Raw genomic sequence first — 11284 nt, forward strand, 5'->3', positions numbered from 1 at the left:
TTCGTTGTTCGCTCCTATTTTCTTAGACTAGTCTTCATGAGCTTCAATAGGCTAATGGTGAATTAACTGTATGTTTTCAAGTAAGTCTCTTGACACTTTTCTCATGCATACTTAGGTACTTCACTTTTCGATGCCAAATCTGCAACATGCATAAGTGACCTACATAGTCGTTTGTAACGGGAGGATATGTGACACTTCTCATCAACACCAAATTGACTAACATTATCTGTATCCAGTAGTTCAATCTTTGCTTGTCTCGTCCATCTTTGTATTAAATATGACTCAGGTGTTTCTTATATCTTCTCTTGATTAAGTGTCTTTAATGCATGACAACACAAAATACCTTTGAATTCATACATTTTGCACGTACATTCAACTGTTTTGTTGTCAACATTGTACGTAACATTTGCTTCTTGCTTTTTTGGATGCTCTTCGCCCTTCCATACAACATGGTATTTATGCATATTTTTGGTTTGCATACATCCTTTTATGTTGCAATTCATGATTTGTATAACCTCCTTCTTAATCTATTCAAATACAGATAGTGTAATCAGATCTGTAGGTCGCATCAATATTTTATTACCCAAAGTTACTGGGTGTGTGTTGAAGCATTTCACATCTTGTTCAAGCTCATTCTGTCTAAAACCATCTACAAATAATTCATATTGTTCCATGAAGCAAAACTTTGTTAAACATGAATACAAGGTTTTCTTCAGTGTGGCATGCATAGATTCAGCTTTTTGTGTGCTTATCATACCTGCACAAAAGTATTGTTTTTCATATGCCAATGCCCACTTCTCTTTGTCTGCATATAAATTTTGTAACCACACACAGTCTTCAAGGTCGTACATCTGAATCATTTTCTCTCAATCAGACATAAAGGTGACCTCGTCTACGCTCTCAAGTACATACCTTGTAAATTTTTTATCAAATTTTGTCTTCTGATTAAATATGTGTCCTATGTTATTTGTTGTATTTTGAAAGATATGCCATAAACATAGGTGATGATGTGCATTTAGCCATACATGAGACACTACAGTCGGAATTGTGTGATCACCATCTATAAGTGCAGCTTCAGGGTGCTTCTCATTCATTGCCTGTGTAAATACTCTGAACAACCACTTAAAGGTTTTCTTGGTCTGGTCATATAAAAAAGTGTCACCTAATATGCAACTCTGTGAGTGATGGTTCACTCTGATAAACTGCGCAAATGGCCATTGTTCAGTATTAATCTTCACTGATGTATCAAAAATAAGTACATCATTGAAGCATTCATAATCTACTCTTGACTTTGAATCTGCCCAAAACATATTCACAGCATATCCATCTTCATCCAGTTGCATTGCACTAAAAAAAAATCAGGGTCATTATTTGATTTCTTCTGTAAGTAATCAACCAAAGAACGTATTTCTCCATTCTTCATGTTATTTGTCCTCTTTCTTTTCAAGTGGTTTCTTAGATCTATAGGTGTAAATGGCACATTCTCGCAATGACCATCTATGTGCATGCATAAATTGTATGTCTTCCTTGGTGTAATGTCAGCGCTATCAGCTATTTCAGCAATTGCAGTATGCACTTCAGTTACTTTACGATGTGACCTTAACATAGGAGTCATAAATGAAGCTGCTAATTCATTGTTACTATCACTGATTAAAGTATAAACTACATGTTTCTCATTCGGAAGTCTTTTTTTTACCATTCTCGCTGGACAACCACATCTTGAATCTGGCTTGCTCCTTGTTAGATTTCTACTTGACTTCTTTCTACCTTTCTTAGAACAAACATATGTCTTTCTCACCATGACACTCTGTGCATTTTTTGACCAAGAATACCTTCTAACACTGAAGCCAAGTTTTAAGGCATAATCATTGTAAAATTTGTATGCAGCTTTCTCATTATTAAACTGCATTCCTTCTACGAGAACAGAGTCAAGTGTACTATCATGTACATTCTCATTACCTGAACCTTTATCGAGTGTATTGTCATGATTGTCTACCTCATTATCAAATTGTATTTCTTTTGCTCGAACATTCAAGTCAAGAGTAAATCTAATGATTGCATCCTTCTTATCATGTGCACATGTTTACTTCTTCAGGTGCATCATTAGTACAGATGTTCACTTCTCCATAACTTTTCAATGATTGAGATGCATCATCTTCACTGCAACCAGATGATATGTTCACCATTGTCATAAGCAAGATATCAATTTGTGTTAGCCAGTGCATACGTTTACTATGATTTATTCAAGATGTATATAACAACTGATACCGATTAGTTAAGCAAGTCAAAGAAACGATTGAATGAATCACAGTATAAAAGCAACAGTGATTTGTTATTTGCTTATACTATGCATAGAGTTGTTATTTATCATGCCAATAAAAGAAACAATTTATCGTATATGTGTGTTGTCGATAGTGGTTCACGTGATAGCAAATTAATTATATCTACGACACTGTGAAGCGATTTCAATAGAAATGGTTGAATGAACAATGATTTGAATACGCAAATCACCACTGCAAGCGTGCAATAATATAAATTTCGCACACACATATTTTAAAATCATACTATAAATATCTTACAAATCGACACTAGAAAACATAAAATATTTTACAAATTGATATACATATCGCATAATATATTACAAATCAATACGACAATTCAGCATAATAGCTTACAAATCGATATTAACAAACAAAACAATATCTCACAAATCGATAGTATGTTACTACAACAGCGATTTATGTTACATTGCATATACTGAGTGAATGAACGATACCTGATGGGGTAGAGGCCCTTCCTCGCATCTGTAACCAAGTATTCTTGTCAACAGGTCCCAGTGTCTTACAAGTATCTTCAATTTTCTAACCGTCGAAATTCCAACATCCACCTGCAATAACAAAACAATGCCTTAATGGCACTCACGACGAGATACGTTCTGCAACAATAGCATGATGACATGGAAAGGTACTCACGACACCTTAATAGCACTTGTTGAAATGTTTGTGCGTCATTGCTTTTTTTCATACTGCCTAACAAAAATGAAGAAGAAGAGAAGACTATAAAAAGAGATGGCCGACAAATCCTCTTATGATGCCCACCAATGATTGAACCAGTCAATCGATTTATAGTTATCTCCATGAGGTAGGAACGAACCCGAAAATGTTTTGTAACACAAGGCAAGAACGAGAAGGCGGCAACGTGTTGTAACACAAGTTAAAAACCAAGGCGAGAACCTGGACTCGCGAGAATATGCAAAGCTATTTACGGAAGGACATTTCCATCAAACGCATATCCATCTTACGGAAGGACATTTTCATCAAACACATATCTATCTTTTTTATATGTTATTTTATTATAAATCATTATGGGTAACATTGGCATATGAATTATTACAGGTCCTGTGAACACCCCAAAATTTTCAAAATTTTGTAAATATTCCCTTTTTGCCCGTGGCCTTCATTTTTAGAGTAAATTGAGTCATTTTCACTCAAAATTCTAGTTTATTTCTAGAATTTACTAGAATCAAGTCCATTTTTTATCACTGACTCGATTTTGGATCCGAACCTATTATCCAAACCCAAATCTGAGTCTCGTTATCCAATTTTCAAACTAAAACTATAAAAATTATCAAAATAATTTCTGAAAGGCTCGGACAGTCCATCCGGTATCCAGTTGGATCCCCGCCCCTGTATTTTTTGATTCGAGGTTAAAAACTTGAATATTTTCTCAAAATCCAAATCTAAACCCGTTTTCTGAAAAAAATGAATCCGAGTTCTCAGAAAAAACCTCTTTCATAAATATTTCCAATTTTTTATAAAATTAGTTTAAAATCCCCTATTTTTTTTTAGAATTTAGAACTTTATTTCAAAAACACAAAAAAATATATATATAAAACACAAAAAAAATACAAAAAAAAATACAGAGAAAATGAACAAAAAATCAAAATAGAAAAGGAAAATATGAAAGATTGGTTGAGAGACCCCTTTTAGGTTGCTTTAGTAAAACCTCCTTTTGAAAAAACTTTTTTAAGAGAACCCTATTTTTGAAAATTTGAAAAACTGCAACAGTCTCTCTCTCTCTCTCTCTCTCTCTCTCTCTCTCTCTCTCTCTCTGGAAGCATCGATCGCCCCCTTCATCTCCACCACCGATCTTCAACGGTCCTCATCTTCTTTCGTTGCGTCCTCTCCCGTTCATCTACAACGGAATCCACTTCCAGACCCTTCCTCCCCTTTCTATAAAAGGGGCGCAAAGGGTGGAAGCAAAGGGATCCATCTTCAACCTACCAGCATCCATTCTTGCATCCATCTCTCTGCAGTCCACTATTCGCCTCCCTGGATCCATTTCCACCCTCCTACAATAAGCCTTCATCGTCCAGCTCCCGCCTCTGCGTCCGATCGCATATTTCTTCCCCTGCTTCCCCATTAGTCCCACTAACAGAGCATTGGTTACCTCTTTCAAGATCACTGCAGCCCGTTTAGGTGAGTATCTCTTCTTCTTCGTTCGTTTCCTCTGACTCTTCTTTTAATTTTTAATTCTGGCCCCCATTAACGCACTGTTGAGTTGTGTTGGGTTGCTTATGGCAACACCAATCCCCCTCGTGTGCAATATTAAATAGAATTCTCAGAATTGTGACATCTTAACTTCCGTAGTTGCAATTTTTCTTTCAGATTCCTTATCATTTCACAGTGCGTTGCTCTGCGTCGAGGTCACTTTATATTTGCCATTATAATTTGAGTTTTTATTCTTTTTTTGCTTGATCCCTTCCTCATTGATTTTGTTATACTAGTTATATTTCCTTTGTCTGTATCATTAATGTTTCTAAAAAAAATTTATGTTAGTGTTTTGTTAATATATGAAATTTTCAATTCATAGCACCCACGCCATACAGGCGTTTGCATCTGTTTTCTGCACTCATATGTTTCTGATTTATTGCAGCATTGTTGCCTCCAATATGAGTCATGCTTTCATGAGTATTATTTTGTTCAATTCTTGCATCGAGTATTTGGGTCTGATTCTCCATTGCAACAAGCTTTTGATTTTCATTCGTCGTGTTTTCTTTATTTTCATGTTGAGTCTAGTTTTCTTTCTCCGTTTTGGTGATTTTGTTTGAATTTTTCAAGTCGTAGTTCATACACACTATCTTGTTGATATCATGGTTATCCCTGCATCATTTTGTTCTCGCATATGCACTTAATGTTGTGTCGATAGGTAGTTTGATTCAGCGTCGTAGCTCTTTGCATCCGAGTTTTCTTTTTGTCATCTACTGTGCGGGCCTCAGTGCATTTACATTTTCTTTGTTTCATCCAATTTGTGAGTTGGTATTTATCTTGCTGAGGCTGAGTTCTGTGGAATCCGGATTAGTGTTGTAAGCGAATTACTACATGTCTTAGATCAGATCGATATATTGATTGTGTGGTTTCGATTTATTCATTCCTTGATATACTGATATGTTGGTCTGCTAAAATTGATCTGTTGGATCATGGCAATGTATGATCGAGTTGCTAAGATCAAATCTACTATGCCGAATTATGATTGACCTACAGGTAAGATCAACTCCTGGTGATCTAAAATCAGATCACACAAGTGTTTGTGCCTTCTCTAGGTTTAGATCTACCTTGAACAACAATCTGACCTAACATAACCAGAGGTCTAAATGATTTTACCATGAAATTCTGGTGTGAGATTTTTTTGTTTATTTATTTATTTATTTATTTATTTATTTTTATTAAATATGCAGACCCGGATATTGATCATCTTCAGAACTTGGAGTGTTGTCTCTTTGTCTTTTCCCATATGTGCATGTTGAAAATCCTGAGCTCTCTGGTAGTGTGGTAATACTGCTCGCTGGAATTAGAATTCTTAAAGATTTGTTGCTGCACTTTGGTATTTAGCAGAGCCTTTTGTATTTATATACAGAGGCTTTGATGTTGCAATAGAACAATAGAGGTGGTTGCATGTTGGTTTCACCTCTGTCCCAATTTCAAGTTTCAGCTTACAACCCAAAGCCATCTTCTGTGTCATCTTTGGAAACTACAAAGTCTATAATATCATTCGCATATCAAGTAACACCTCACAACTCACAACACTTCTGTGATTTGTTGTAGCTTGAGTGCACTTACAGCATGCCACTTGATTTTCACATTCCATTCATCGTCTAGTATTCAGTTAGCATCATTTCATCAAGCCCATCCTAGCTATCACCTCAACAAATACCCAGTTGAGTTCGAGGGTAGGGAAATAAATTCCATCAGTCGACCTCATGTTGGAAGGCACCTTTACTTTTCGTCAGCATATGAGTTCCTTTGCTCCCTTATCCATGTGCATTTCATTAAGCAAAGTTGTCTTCTTTGACGCCTAGTTTTCATGGTTTCCTATGGGGTCTTATATCAGGTTTAAGCATCGTTGATGAAGTATGCACATGGATAAATCATGTTCGATGAAATGGAGGCTTGATCTTTTGTTTGAATTGAACCCAAGTATTGATACTTTTGAAAGTTTTGTAAACTTCTGTTTGATCACGTTCCTTGTAAAGGATAGGTCCAATCCTGAGGGTTTTATGATGGAATGCTTTAGTGATTCTGATAGATAAAATGTAGTTTCTTTTCCATCTTATTGAAATCAGAATCATTCTTCCTACATAGCGTTTTTGTTTCTGTTTCTGTTACTCTAAACTGATACGTGTATACTCTGATTTTTTTTTTACCAAGTTCTCAATTGATGCTCATGTGAAACTTTACTCTCATTTTCATGTTGTGTTTATCGCCCATAGTTTATGTATTCTTTCCATAGCAATCAGTTCTTTGCTTTACCTTGCATATAGGTTCTTTCAACATCTGGAAAATTGTGTACTGATTGGCAAATAATATTTTCTGGTTCGGGGTATGATATTTTCTATATGCTTGAGTGGATTAGATGTGCACTAAAAGAAAAAAAACTATCTTAATTTATTGTTTCCCCTAATCCTATCAGATGTTTGTACGAACCTCAATACAATCCATCTCTTGTACCAGTTTCCCAATACATTTCCTTTTCTATATCTTTTGTTTTATAACATCATCCATGCCGCATGCATACTACTTTATTTCATGTGCATTCACTCACCTCAACACATAACTCCCTAATCAGCCCCGTACATCAATATTTTCTCCACCCTTGCATACCATTTACTGTCATTACATTACCATTATCAGTATGTCATTTTGGTACTCCATTCCATGTAACATCACACCCTGTACCAGCACACCATCACATACACTTCACTCCTTCAAAATGACTTTCTGTGTATACATATATTGTTTGTATATGCACCACATGCATACATGTTAGGTAGGCATTCATAAAGTATACCTCACTGTATGAATATAGAAAGCACAGCCATTAAACCCACCTCCATTGTGCCTCTGGCCATTGTTTTGCCCATCACCTGCAGTACTGCACTTACATCTTGTTATGTTTGTTGCACCTTGCATTCATACCTATGGCATTTACTCACTGCACTTTAATCTTGTATAATCACCCGTTATACTCACACTCACTCAACCTCCCATAGTGTGCACACACACTGTGTGTACATCTCCTTCATTCCCTACATGCAACATCTCACATTCACCTTCCAATTACTCTAGTTCATTCCCTATTATTTCATCTTCTCTTAGCTTAACATGTCACAGTACAGTATCTTCATGGGCATCGTATCTCAATCAAAATCACATTTTTGGATTACCATGTAATTAAGCATTCTTTTCTGAATTTTATAGTGGTTGGTCCATATGTATGATAATATTTCATCTCATTCTCATAAAATATCACGGGCATCATCATTTTATTATTATTTGTGTGAATATATGTATATATGTACTCTCTTCATGTAGATACTTCATTTATATATATATATATATATATATATATATATATATATATATATATATATATATATATATATATATATATATATATATATATACACGTATAGGTTTTTGATGTAATATCTCCTATTATCTTTCATGTTTTTTATGTTAACCCGATTTTGCAGGAAACATGTGAAAATGTCATTCCTTCTCTTTTAGTTTAAGAATTGTAATTTCAAATTTTAAATCTCAAACTTGTAATAATTAGATCATAATTAGAATTTTTTATATTTCAAGCATTAGATTAGAATGTATGAGCATATAAGTGTCATAAATTGCTTGTTTAATATCACTTTGCCTTTATTTTTCAAAAATTTACGAATGGGAACACGAATGGCACGTGCACCATTTTAATAAGAGGTGATTAAATCATAAGTTGATGATTTGCATCAATGGTCATAGTCAGGATATGAACAAAACTTAGGGTTTTCATCTTTTATGGAAAAACATTGGATCCACACTGGATCCCTTTTCAAAAATCATCATGTTTTCAAATATTTTCTTCCTTTATCAAGGTTTAATTTAAAATTAATTTAAAATATATATCAATGGTCAAAGTCATGATATATTGAGAGTTAATTTCATTTTAAACTCTATAAAGGCACCAAAAATGTATTTTATTCTTCACTTGAATTTAAATATGATTATTATATAATACATTTTATGACCATAGTCAGAGATGTATTATATTCTCAAATCTTATTTTAATTCACTTAAAGAATGAAATATACTTTTCAAAATGCGATTTCCACAACAACAACAACAACTACTACGCCTTCATCCCAAAACAATTGGGGTCAGCGATATGAACCAAAAAAGAAAATCATTTTGAGTCTTCCACATGAATCATTTTCCTCCAATCATTTTTATCCAATGCCATGTCCTCGGTGAGGTTCAAAGCATTCATATCCTTTCCTATCATCTCCATCCAAGTCTTCCTAGGCCTACCCCGACCTCTTTTAACTAACATATTTTCCCATTTCTCCAACCTTCTAACTGGAGCATCATTAGGCCTTCGCCGAATATGTCCAAACCACCGTAAACGATTCTCTCGCATCTTATTTTCAATGGGTGCAACACCTACCTTCTTACGTATCTCCTCATTCCGAATCTTATCTTTTATTGTATTTCCACACATCCATCTAAGCATCCGCATCTCAGCTATACTCATTTTTTGAATATGATGTCTCTTGGCAGCCCAACATTCTGTACCATATAGTAAAGCGGGTCTAATAGTCGTCCTATAAAACTTTCCCTTCAACCGCAATGGCATTCTACGATCGTACAGCACTCCAGTTGCACTTTTCCATTTCATCCACCCAACCTTTATCCTATGATTTACATCTCCATCAATTTCTCCATACTTTTGAATGATGGATCCCAAATATTTGAAATAATCATTCACCGGTATTTCTTGCTCACCAAGCTTCACTACACTCCCATCACTACTTCGTTGCTTACTAAACCGACATTCCATATATTCAGTCTTACTCTTACTCAACTTAAAACCTCTAGCTTCCAATGTCTGTCTCCATAATTCTAACTTAGCATTAACCCCAGCTCTAGACTCATCAATCAAAACAATATCATCAGCAAACAACATACACCACGGTACATTTTCTTGAATTGATCTTGTAAGCTCATCCATCACTATCGCAAATAGGAAAGGGCTTAAAGCAGATCCTTGATGCAACCTAACCGTTATCGGAAAATTGGTTGTCACCCCTCCACAAGTGCGGACATTGGTTACTACTCCTTCATACATATCTTTAATTATACTAATGTACTTAAGAGAAACACCTTTCTTCATCATTGTCCACCAGAGAACATCCCTAGGTACTCTATCGTATGCCTTTTCTAAATCAATAAAAACCATATGCAAATCTTTATTCCTCTCTCTATATCTTTCAATAAGTTGTCTAAGAAGATGTATAGCTTCCATAGTTGATCTTCCAGGCATAAAACCAAATTGATTCTCTGATATCATGACAACCTTATTCAACCTAGACTCAATCACCCTCTCCCAAAGTTTCATAGTATGACTCATGAGTTTTATACCACGATAGTTTGTGCAATCTTGTATATCACCCTTATTCTTCTATAGAGGCACCAAAGTACTCTTCCTCCACTCACTAGGCATCTTATTTGTCAGCCAAATCTTGTTAAAAAGATTTGTCAATCATTCTAAACCTTTCTCTCCCAAGCATTTCCAAGCCTCGATAGGTATACCATCTGGGCCAACTGCCCTTCTTGATTTCATTTTCTTCAAAGCCTCTGCAATTTCTTTCTTTTGAATCTTGCGCATGAAGTCACGATTTATCTCATGAAAAGGAATGGAGAAGTCTCCAAGATCTTGAGCATGACTATCATTAAATAGCTTATCAAAATAATCTTTCCATCTCTCCTTAATCTCCTCATCTTTGACTAAAACCCTTTGTGTTCATCTTTGATACATCTAACCATACCCAAATCCTTCGATTTCCTATCTCTCATCTTTGCAAGCCTATAAATATCCTTCTCGCCTTCTTTGGTATTCAACTTGTCATAAACCTCCTTATATACCTTAGCCCTCGCGTTTCAAAATCCGATTTCCAATTCTTCTAAATTCATTCATCATTTAGGATAGATTTACATCATATTTTTCAAAAATCTAAGTGATTTTGAGACATTTTCAAATATCTTCTTCATTTCTCAAACCAATCTTCATTTTTTATTCCAATTCATCTTTCTATCTCATTTCAAAGATTCTAAATCCGAATTCAAAGTCCAATTTGACTTTGAAATTCCCAATTGTCTTCTATTTTCACATTCAATTTTTTATTCAAAATCTAATTTCAAAGTCCAAATTCAAAATTTGAAATTCCAAATTCATTTCCAGTATTCAATTTCAAATTCAATTTAACATCTCAGATCAAAATTCAAAGTTCAAATTAACTTTGAAATTCCCATTCATCTTCTGATTTTTAAATTCAAGTTTAATGTCAAATTTATTCTTTATTTTTTGAAACCTCCAAAAATTGAGTCTTGATTCTCAAATCAAAATCAAGGTTTTGAGATTGATTCTAAATCTCAAAAAGTCGATTTTTCTCTAAGTCTAAAGCCTACTTTTTGAATTCAAAATCTTGATTTCTAAAATCCAGACCCATCTTCACAGTCCCATTTGGATTTTTAAAATCCAATTCCATCTTGGAGTCTAGATTTAGAACCCAGTTCCACCGTGGATTTGATTTCCAAATCCAATCTCCATCTTGGATTCCAGACTTCGGATCTAATTCTATTTAGGATTCTAGATTCCAAATCCAATCTTTATCTTGGATTCCAAACTTCGGATTCAATTCTGTTTAGGATTCTAGATTCCAAATCTAATCTTCATCTTG

This window comes from Nuphar pumila, chromosome 5 (genome assembly GCF_984573655.1).
Source record: "Nuphar pumila chromosome 5, dmNupPumi1.hap1.1, whole genome shotgun sequence".
Classification (NCBI taxonomy): Eukaryota; Viridiplantae; Streptophyta; class Magnoliopsida; order Nymphaeales; family Nymphaeaceae; genus Nuphar; species Nuphar pumila.